Source organism: Sinocyclocheilus anshuiensis, unplaced genomic scaffold, assembly GCF_001515605.1.
Source record: "Sinocyclocheilus anshuiensis isolate Anshui unplaced genomic scaffold, SAMN03320099.WGS_v1.1 scaffold902, whole genome shotgun sequence".
In the NCBI taxonomy this organism is placed as follows: domain Eukaryota; kingdom Metazoa; phylum Chordata; class Actinopteri; order Cypriniformes; family Cyprinidae; genus Sinocyclocheilus; species Sinocyclocheilus anshuiensis.
In genome coordinates, this window is record NW_015537974.1 from 394,833 (window position 1) to 404,427 (window position 9,595).

The 9,595-nt window shown below is 35.9% G+C and overlaps 1 long non-coding RNA gene across 1 annotated transcript; it reads left to right on the forward strand.

Annotated features, from left to right (window-relative positions):
- The first annotated feature begins 2,428 nt into the window (after positions 1-2,428).
- LOC107671750 (uncharacterized) lies at positions 2,429-4,567 on the forward strand. Its single transcript, XR_001632246.1, has 3 exons — positions 2,429-2,569; positions 2,987-3,790; positions 3,869-4,567. It is a non-coding gene; the product is annotated as an uncharacterized LOC107671750 (long non-coding RNA).
- Positions 4,568-9,595: the final 5,028 nt, after the last annotated feature.

The following is a 9,595-nucleotide window of genomic DNA, read 5'->3' on the forward strand; positions in this document are numbered from 1 at the left end:
CCTAATTAAAACAGGTAGGCCTTTTTTCAGACTCACACCCGCTTTCTGCAGCGGTCCCATGATGCCATCTGTCAAACACTCGTGACTCTTATCACACTGCTTACTGAGAGTGTGTAGTTTCTCTAATCAGTCTGAGCTTCTCACCAAGTTACTTTTTTTTAAGGTGGAGGAAATAGAGGTAAATAACGAATAATAGCACAAGATTTTTGGTGACAAACACAAAAAACTGCTTTAATGTGGAACATAAGAGAAATTTAGCTGAATCTTCATGCTGATTTTTCCATATATACACATTTTTTCCTCTCTCTCTCTCTCTCTCTCTCTCTATATATATATATATATATGTGCAATTCTGAGAAAAAAGGTCAGAATTTTAAGATATAATCTAAGATTTGCAAGTTATAAATTTGTTGTTCTGAGAAGAAAAAAGTCGCATTTAGCTTTTTATTTTTTTATGCTGAAAAATAGTTGCAATATGTAAACTCAGAATTCAGAGAAAAACGTAAGAATTTCAAGAAATGTTAGATTTTTTGTGAGAAAAGAAAATCTGAATTATGAAAATCACAATTTTTCAAGTTTTTATTCAATGACGGAAACAAGCTTCCAGAAAAAAGTCATAGTCACCATTCACTTTCATTGTATGGAAAAAGCATCATGAAATTAATAAACAATGGCAGAATTTCTGCTTGAACTATCTCTTTAATATTCATAATGTTTTGTTATGCTACAGACACAAAAATAAATGGATTTTTGCTTTTGTTTTACCTTTCAAGAGCAAGGTAAATTGCATTAAGGAGTGTTTTTAAACTCATATTTAACTATGAAAGAAGCCATCCATCTTTCCATTTAAGGAATAACGCACAACCGTCCCTTGCAGTTCATCATGACAGACTCACTTCGCATCCTTAAGCTATGCTTCCAATCTTGCACGCGCACAATGGGCAGATGTATTAAACAGCATCCCATTCATCCTCCCTCTGAAGATCCACATGCATGCAAAAAGCCGAAAGCATGCACGCCGTTACTGATTGCACGCGGTTATGCGTGCTTAGCATATTTTGCCCAGGACGCCATTGTGACAGAGTGCAGCTGAGAAATGTGCAGGGATTCATGATGAAGAGGGCAGTGATGTGTTAGCAGAACAGAACTGCTGAGTCTGGACTCGAACACAACGGCACACGTGGGGCTGTAGATGTGGAGCATATGAAAGCTTTAAATGTTAGCATGCTTAACTGGAAAACTAGACTAAACCTGCCAGAGGGAATCAATGAGATACACTGATGCAAGACTTTGGCCGCTATCATTAACAAAGAAATGCATCAGTCTAATTAACTGCAAAAAAAATCTTCATTAAATGTTAATTATGCTCACTGTTAGTTTTAGGACTGATCGGTTGTCGGTTGATTCAGTGTCTGGCTGTGTTCCAAAACCTAGTGAGATGGCTTGGTATCTACTGCTAACACAGTAATTCAGTTTATTTACTTTGGGGTATAAAAGTGTATACTTTACAGTGCATGTGACGTAAATGTCATCATCAGTCAGATTTTTCCCAAATATGCTGCTATGTTCAGAAATATTTTCAATGGTTAAATGAGTACAAAGACATTTTTTATTGGTCATAACCTAAGACCCATAAATAGCACAAAAAATACACAAGGATTAAACTTTCTAGTAGGGTGACCAAATGTGCTCTTTTTCCCGGAGACGTCCTGGCCAGGATTACTATATTGCCTAAAATATACATCAAAGTACCATGAGAGCAGATGACTTCTTATGCTTCTGAATCGCTCTTGCGGTACTTTGATGTCAGTGCTGCTTCAAGTCGAACACACCTAATATGTATGCGTATTTGCAGCGCTTTGACCATTCTCTATAGATCCCACCTTCTCACATGCCACGATTGGTCGTTTATGTACAATGCTTTCATGTTATTGGTCCAAATACTTTTCGATCATTACCTTCAGCAAGTATGAAAACAGGAAAACAAAGCCAAAGCCTGGATATTTTAGGCAATATACAAATCCTGGCCAGGACATGTCTGGGAAAAAGAGGACGTATGGTCACCATATTTCTAGCACATATGTCAAGTGCAGGTGTTCGCGTATGCTATCAAATATACTTTGAAAGGATATGCATTTGGCTGTATGCATGTCAAAGCTGAAGTATACATTAGGCTTAATGCAACATTCTAAGTGAGACTGGACATCTTGATTGATTTGGAATGCTGTACATACGTAGCAACTCTACACACCACATAATAGCACTGCACACAGGACACTCACATTTGATTCAGACAGATTTTGATGTTAGTATGATGCTAAGCTGATGACACAATCATCTGCCAATTTGTATATGCTTTTATTTCTCTTTTATTTCCAGCCATTTTGGAAATATTTTTGATAAGTTTGTTTTTGTATTTATTACTTAGATGAACAATTTTGTGAACTTAAACCTAATGAAATATTTCCTACAGGATCATAAACATCACAGAACAGCAATATTCTATGATTAGAGTGGATTGAAAATGAACATTCGGACAATGTCTGCTATCTTGTCTCCAAAATCTGAGGTAACTCAAAAAATCCTGAGGGAACTATGAAATTAATTATGAATTGTTTTAATTTATCTTAGTTTTTTTCCCCCCCTCCAATTTAAATGCTGAGAAAAGATGTCATAGCTGGTTAATGCTACAAAAGGGAAGGGTGGAGTCCAAAACTTGGGAGTGAAATGGAAGCTGATGCAGTTGTAACGTTTGGGTTTTACATAAGATTCATGTACGTTAGAGTGAGTTTAACTGGGTATTGAACAGTGAGCAACATTGTAGTGAGCAAGTCAGTTGAGGTTGGACAGTTTTAACAGCACTGACATAAAAAATGACAACCATTTGCCTCCATTAAGTAAAAAAGTACCTGAATTAGTTATGTGACTGTGGTCCGTATGAGATTGCTGCAAGATTTGATTTATCTGTTCTACAACTCCTTCCAAGGAAAGAAAGAATAAGTAGACAGCAGCAAAAGAAGAGGATAAGAGAAAGGAAGAGAAAACGGCAGACAGAAAGAAAAATGGAGGGGAGGGGACCAACAGAACAGCGTTACAGGACTAAATTCATTTTAAGCAACTTACAGAAAAAAATAGCAGTCGACCGACAAGGGTTTTTCAATGGCCGATGCCATTATTGCCAACACATGGAAGACCATAATTAGCTGTCACACAAGAGCAGCAACAATTTGTTGACCAAATCAATGCTTTGATATTTTTGTCTTACCATGTTTGTACATTTTGTGAATGATTTTGTATTTCGTAACTGTCAATTTTGCATGAACAGCTAAAATCCCATTTATTGGTTCTATTGTAACAACTTGCTCTGCTATTGCTACATTTGTGCAGACATTCACAAGAGTCATGTAACGTTCTAGTGAATATTTAAGCAAGTTCATTGTTGTCTTCTACCTCAAATGAGGACAATCGTTCTTTGTAAAGTTCTCATCGTTCTCTATTTAGAGTCTGATGAAGCTGGAGTGCTATATGTTGAACACATGCCCTACTGTCTTGCATACACATGTTTATTTTTGGTTTAAAACATATCATTAATGTGTGTTTCATGACTCCAGTGTGTAGTCTGCATCCCTGACCTACAAGTGACTTTTCTTCACTCACCTTGTGTTACTAACCCTTTGAAGTCCAGTAGGCTCTCATTACAGACACAGAATCACTGCTCTCGACTCTGATTGACTGACAGTGTGGAAATACCTTGCAGTCACTTATAGCTACAAGGCTTTTAGAGTACAATGTATGTGTGTACATACTGTATATGTGAGTGTGTGAGAACTACAAGGCTGTCACACTCCCCTCTCATCTTTTTCCTCAGGTCAAGAGAGCTGGCTGTCATCCATCCAAAAGAAAGCCTAAGATATAAAGTGAATGAGCTGTGAAAACCCCTTCAAAGATGCACTCAACAGCAGGAGGCTAATTTTGGTAACAGTTATAATACAGGCTCATTACCTTCCCCGTCAGTCAGCTTGAAAAAAGTCTGTGTGCCCTGTTTCAGGTGCTCAAACAGAAGCCTGACATCCATCTGACATGCAAATATTAAAACTGATCAAATACTTCCATGCTGGGAATAATGATTTAGACTCAATAGCTGATAAAATCTCAGATCAGTTGCTTTCTGACCGGCGTGATGGCTTTTACAAAGACGTCTCCCAGCGGTGATATGACTGTTTGTGGGTTTTAAAATAGCACCATCTGACAAACAAGGTGGTCTACAGGAAGTGTGGATCTGCAAGAAGAAGGTTTTAGCCTTTTTGCACCTTTCTGGCAATCTCTTGTTTCCAAATATAGCAGTATATTGTCCACTTTTCAACCTGTTTTAGGAATATATTGAAGCTTTATTGCATTGCTGTCCTACAATTTAGATTGACGAACCTTCAGACTAAAAGTCTGCCTAATCTCCCCCAAAAGACCTTGGAATGGCTTGACCCACTTTCTCTGGGGACCATCCAGTTTGAAAATCTCAGTCGGCTTCTGTTCCAGAGTTTTTTTTTTTTTGGTTCCGGATTGAACAGTTGTGACCTTTTCAAGAGATGAACTGAGAAAGAATCAGATCTGTATAAAACAGCTTTGTTTTTACATATTGCAATGCAGAAATTGTATTTTAGCAGTTTGGCTTTTGCGTGTGAAAAGTGTTTTTTTATTTTTTTTGAAAGATATAATGCTAATATAATAACAATAATATTCAGTGAATATGTAAATTTATCAAAATTAAAGCAAAGACTTTTATGTAACAAAATGTTCTATTCATCAAAAAATCCTTAAAACAATTACTAGTTTCCACAAAAATATTAAACAGCACAAAAATAAGAAATAATTATAAGAAAATAATTTTCTTAATAAGAAGAAATGTTTCTTGAGCACCAAAGCAACATATTAGAATTCTAAAGGACGATGTGGCACTGAGGACTGGAGTGATAGCTGTTGAAAATTTAGATTTGCCACACAGGAATAAATTACATTCTATATTAAAATAGAAAAAAAAGTTATTTTAAATTGTAATAATATTTCTCAATATTGCTGTTTTTATATTTTTTATAAAAAAATGCAGCCTTGGTGAGACCTTTTTCAAAAAACATAAAAAAAAGAGTACAGACCGCATATAATAATATAATTTCAATCACCCCTAACATGGATTGTACTATTGAAGTGAGAATTACAAGTGAGAAACTTGCAGTTGAGCATTTTTATGCATACTCAAGGTGTTCAAAATGCATGCATTAAAATGGTATAAAACATTACATTTTTATAACTTATTGTATTACCAACTGGTAACCAAATGCACCTAACTAAATTAATCTACTGGTCAAATATTTTGCTGTGATCCATGACAAAAATCAACACCATTTGAGTTATAGCAGTATGGGATGGTCATATGTAATGCAGATCTTCAGGAGTACACTTCAGTAATACAAGGGCTCTGAGGAGTTTAAAGTGGTGGAAGAACTGAAAAGACCCTCAAAAGACCATAGGCGATATTACTGAAGGGGGCAGGCTCATCATCAGAGACTTCAGCATAGAGATCAACAGAAGATCACCCTGCCCTAGTGGCACAAGGAATACAGAACACGCATACAAACACAAACAAGTTCTACACACTTCTACACCATTGATATGTTACAGGTCTGTCTGTACCGCCACAATTAAATTAGGCCTTGAACAGTTTCCCATGCTGCGTCCCTTGGGCAGAAATACATAACCGCACACAAACAGTCTGGAAAACCTCCTAACGAGAGCCCCTAGAGATGTCAGAGGCACTAAGACACAGACGCATACATATAAATATGAATGTACCCAAAAACGCCCTGGTAGACACACATGCTGTCGTGCTAATGCAGTGTGCTGGCTGTCCCTCATTTGCTTCTTTATTCAGTCTCTAGGCCTGACACACAGACACTCAGGCCAGTCTCACTTATCTGGCCTTCATAAAAAATGTGTGTGTGTGTGTGTGTGTGTTTGAGGTGTGTCGAGGTGACAGGTTAGGCAGCTCTTGACATCTTCTGAGGTTCTACACCCTTGGAAATTGACGAACAGATCCTGTCACATATCACCCACCCTCAGATGAGACCCTCACCCCCTTTCCACCAAAGTTGCGCTCATACCAGAACCAGTCAGGGCAAGTACAAAGTGCAAATGCAAATTTTTTTTTTTAAAGAAGTCTTTAGTGCTCATGAAAACTGCATTTATTTAATCAAAAATGCAGTAAAAACAAATCATAATATTGTGAATCATAATGATAATATTAATACAAAATAAAATGATTTTTTTATATTTTAATATATTTTAAAATGTAATTTATTCCCTTGATATAAAAGCTGAATTTTCAGCATCCATCACTCCAGACTTCAGTGTCACATGATCCTTCAGAAGTCATTCTAATATACTGATTTGTAATATACTGAACAGAAAACAATTCTTTTGAATTGTACTAATATTACACAATATTAGTTTTTAATTTTTTTTTATTTTTATTTATTTATTTTTATAAAATAAATGCAGCCTTGGTGAGTATAAAAGCCTTCTTTCAAAAACATTAAAATTTTTACATAACAAGAATATTTAAATAATAATTATTTAAAGAAATATCAATAACCATACAATAATAACCTAATATAATAATAATAATTTAAAATAAATTTGTATTTAAAATATTCTCTGACCCCTCATTTCCCTTCCCCCATCTCTTTCTCCTGTACTTCCCCATTCTCTCTCTTTCTGCTAATCCACACACATCCCCTCCATCCCAATTTATGGGGTTTGATGTCTTCAAATAAGGCTTGACAAAAAGGTCTGAGCATAGCAAAGCGAGCAGCCTGTAGCTATTACCTTTGTCTGGTTCTCTTTGCAGATTCACCCACTGCCTCAGGAAGGACCGCTGTGCTTTAATGAGGATTATGGGCCGCGCAAAGTTCAGACAGAACAATTCTACCGTCTCCCATTACTACAAAACATGAGACCGAGTCCAAATCTACATCTCTGTGGGTTTACATGTGAACTTAGTGTTTTGTAATTTAAGATTAATCATTGATGTGACCATATGTAATGGACAGATTAAATAGATAATTCACTAGAAAAGTAACATTTAATATAAACTATAGCAAAACTATGGGTTATAGGTTATATAATTTATCACTTTATTGCTTCTGGCTGGCTGCAGATGGGCTTTGTAGATTAACCAGGGCTCCTGACTGTGACTAAAAGGATCAAAATAATAAATGTGCGACAATAATTTAAAATGTTATCACAGTCAGGAAAACTTATGTGGTTTTGTTAGAGACACTCTAAGTTTGAGTGTGAGCTAGTGTTTCCTGTTAGCAACAACAAACACGGCGAGAGATGTGATGCCCGATTCGCGAGAATGTTCTTTAAATGAGTCAGTCAAAAAGAAGAGCTGGTTAGTGGTCAGTTTATCAGAGCTTTAACTCTGAGAACTCTGAGTTCAACTGACTCTCTGAACTGCAAGTCTTTTTAACTGTTATTGTGATTAGGTTTGAGAGATGTAAATAAATTGAATTAAACATTTAGATACATACAGAGTTTTGGTCATAATAAATAGTAATAAATAAATCTACAAAAATTCTTATTTGGCTGTTTACAGGTGTGCATTTCTGGGCAATATTGTGAAGCCTATGTATCTCAATGAAATGTACTTCAACCACTAGAATGGAATTTTTGCCTATAACGCAGAAAAGGTTGATACAAACCCACCTTTGCTTCTTTGTCATATTCTGTTCTGCCTAGAAAGAAAAAAATGGCTGCAATTCTCTGTGTTTGACCTGTCTCTTCTGTTGCTGTGTGAGATGAAGAGATGCGGTATTGAAGTGTCTGTAGTGTGTGACTCAGACTGAGGGTCCATCTGAAGGGTATGACAGTGTCATTATAGAACTAATCAGCAGACACTGGAGCGAACCATTTGTTTCTCTGTGAAATACGCATTCTGCTAATTGTTTATAGTCGTTAATCAAATTAGTGCACTGCTGACATCAGAGGGAAGAGGAGAATGTGCATGTGTATAATCAGGAAATATTACTCAGTCATTTTCACAGTTTTACATAAAAGGGACAAATTCAACAATCAATCCAATCATATATATATATATATATATATATATGTGTGTGTATATACAGTATATAGTCATGATGCTATTTTCAAATATCATTATTTTGTGTATTGGTTGTTTTAAAATATGTTAGCGTGCTTTAATGTTCAAAAAACACATTATTTTTCACATACAGTACTGTACATTATTGTAGCTCCTCTATGCCAAGTCTTTCTAAAACACATCGATTTCTACAAAGCCCCTCCTTCTGAAAAGCTCAGTGTGCTCTGATTGGCTAGCTGACCCAGTGCGTTGTGATTGGCCAAACATCTCAAGCATGTGTCGGAAATGTAATATCCCTTACCGTAATTGAGAGTTTTAGCTTCCAAGCAATGATAAAGACCGTCAGTTTTACCATATTAGTTCGAGCCCGAGTCAGATAAATCTGAAAATGCAGATGATCAAGCTGATCTTCTGGACTATTGTGATGTTTTTTATCAGATGTTTGAGCGCTCATTCTGACAGCACCCATTCACCGCAGAGGATCCATTGGTGAGCAAGTGATGTGATGCTAATGTATTTCTCCAAATCTGTTCCGATAAAGAAACACATCTACATCTTAAATGGCCTTAGGATTAGTACATTTTCAGCTAATTTTCATTTTGGAATGAACTTTTCCTTTATTGGTAATTTTCTTCAAGATTGAGTCTGGAGAAAGAATTTGATGCATTCACATTTATTTAGTGACAGATAATCATTAAAGAGGTCATATGATGTGTTTTCATGTTTTCCTTTTTCTTAAGTGTCTTGTGTATCTGTTTGTGCATGTATAAGATCTGCAAAGTCACAAAGCTCAAAGTCTCCCACAAAAGGATTTTTTATGTCTAAAAGAGAAAACTGATCCAGACCAGTGTTGCCAGATTGAATGGACAATTTCCAGCCCAAAAACTCACCAAAACCTGTCAAAATAATGTAATAGAATGTTACTGCCATGTCAATCAAGGTTGATAAGGACAATTTTTAACTCCTTAAAAAATAATGATGACAAAATAATATAAAAACTTATAAATTTACCAGGAAAACAGATCAAATCAGGGCAAATACATTAAAGAGAATTTAAGAATTTAAAATACATTAAGGTAATTTAAGATGTAGATGAGTTTGTATCTTTATCGGAACAGATTTGGAGAAATTTAGCATTACATCACTCTCTCACCAATGGATCCTCTGCAGTGAATGGGTGCCGTCAGAATGAGAGTCCAAACATCTGATAAAAACATCACAATAATCCAGAAGTTTATTAAGCGTTTTACTTTAAACCAGTTCTGTCCTTGTTCTAAGAGTAAAATGCTCAAAATGTACCTTATTCTTGTCTGAGACTGTGTCTTTCTCTGACTTGGTTGCTTAAACTGCGCTCATGTTTGAAGTGAGTGTATTTTGAGATTTGAGTGGTTCTCCGTTTCAAACCAGACATCACACAGTCCTGCCCTGAGGAAAACTAACAAA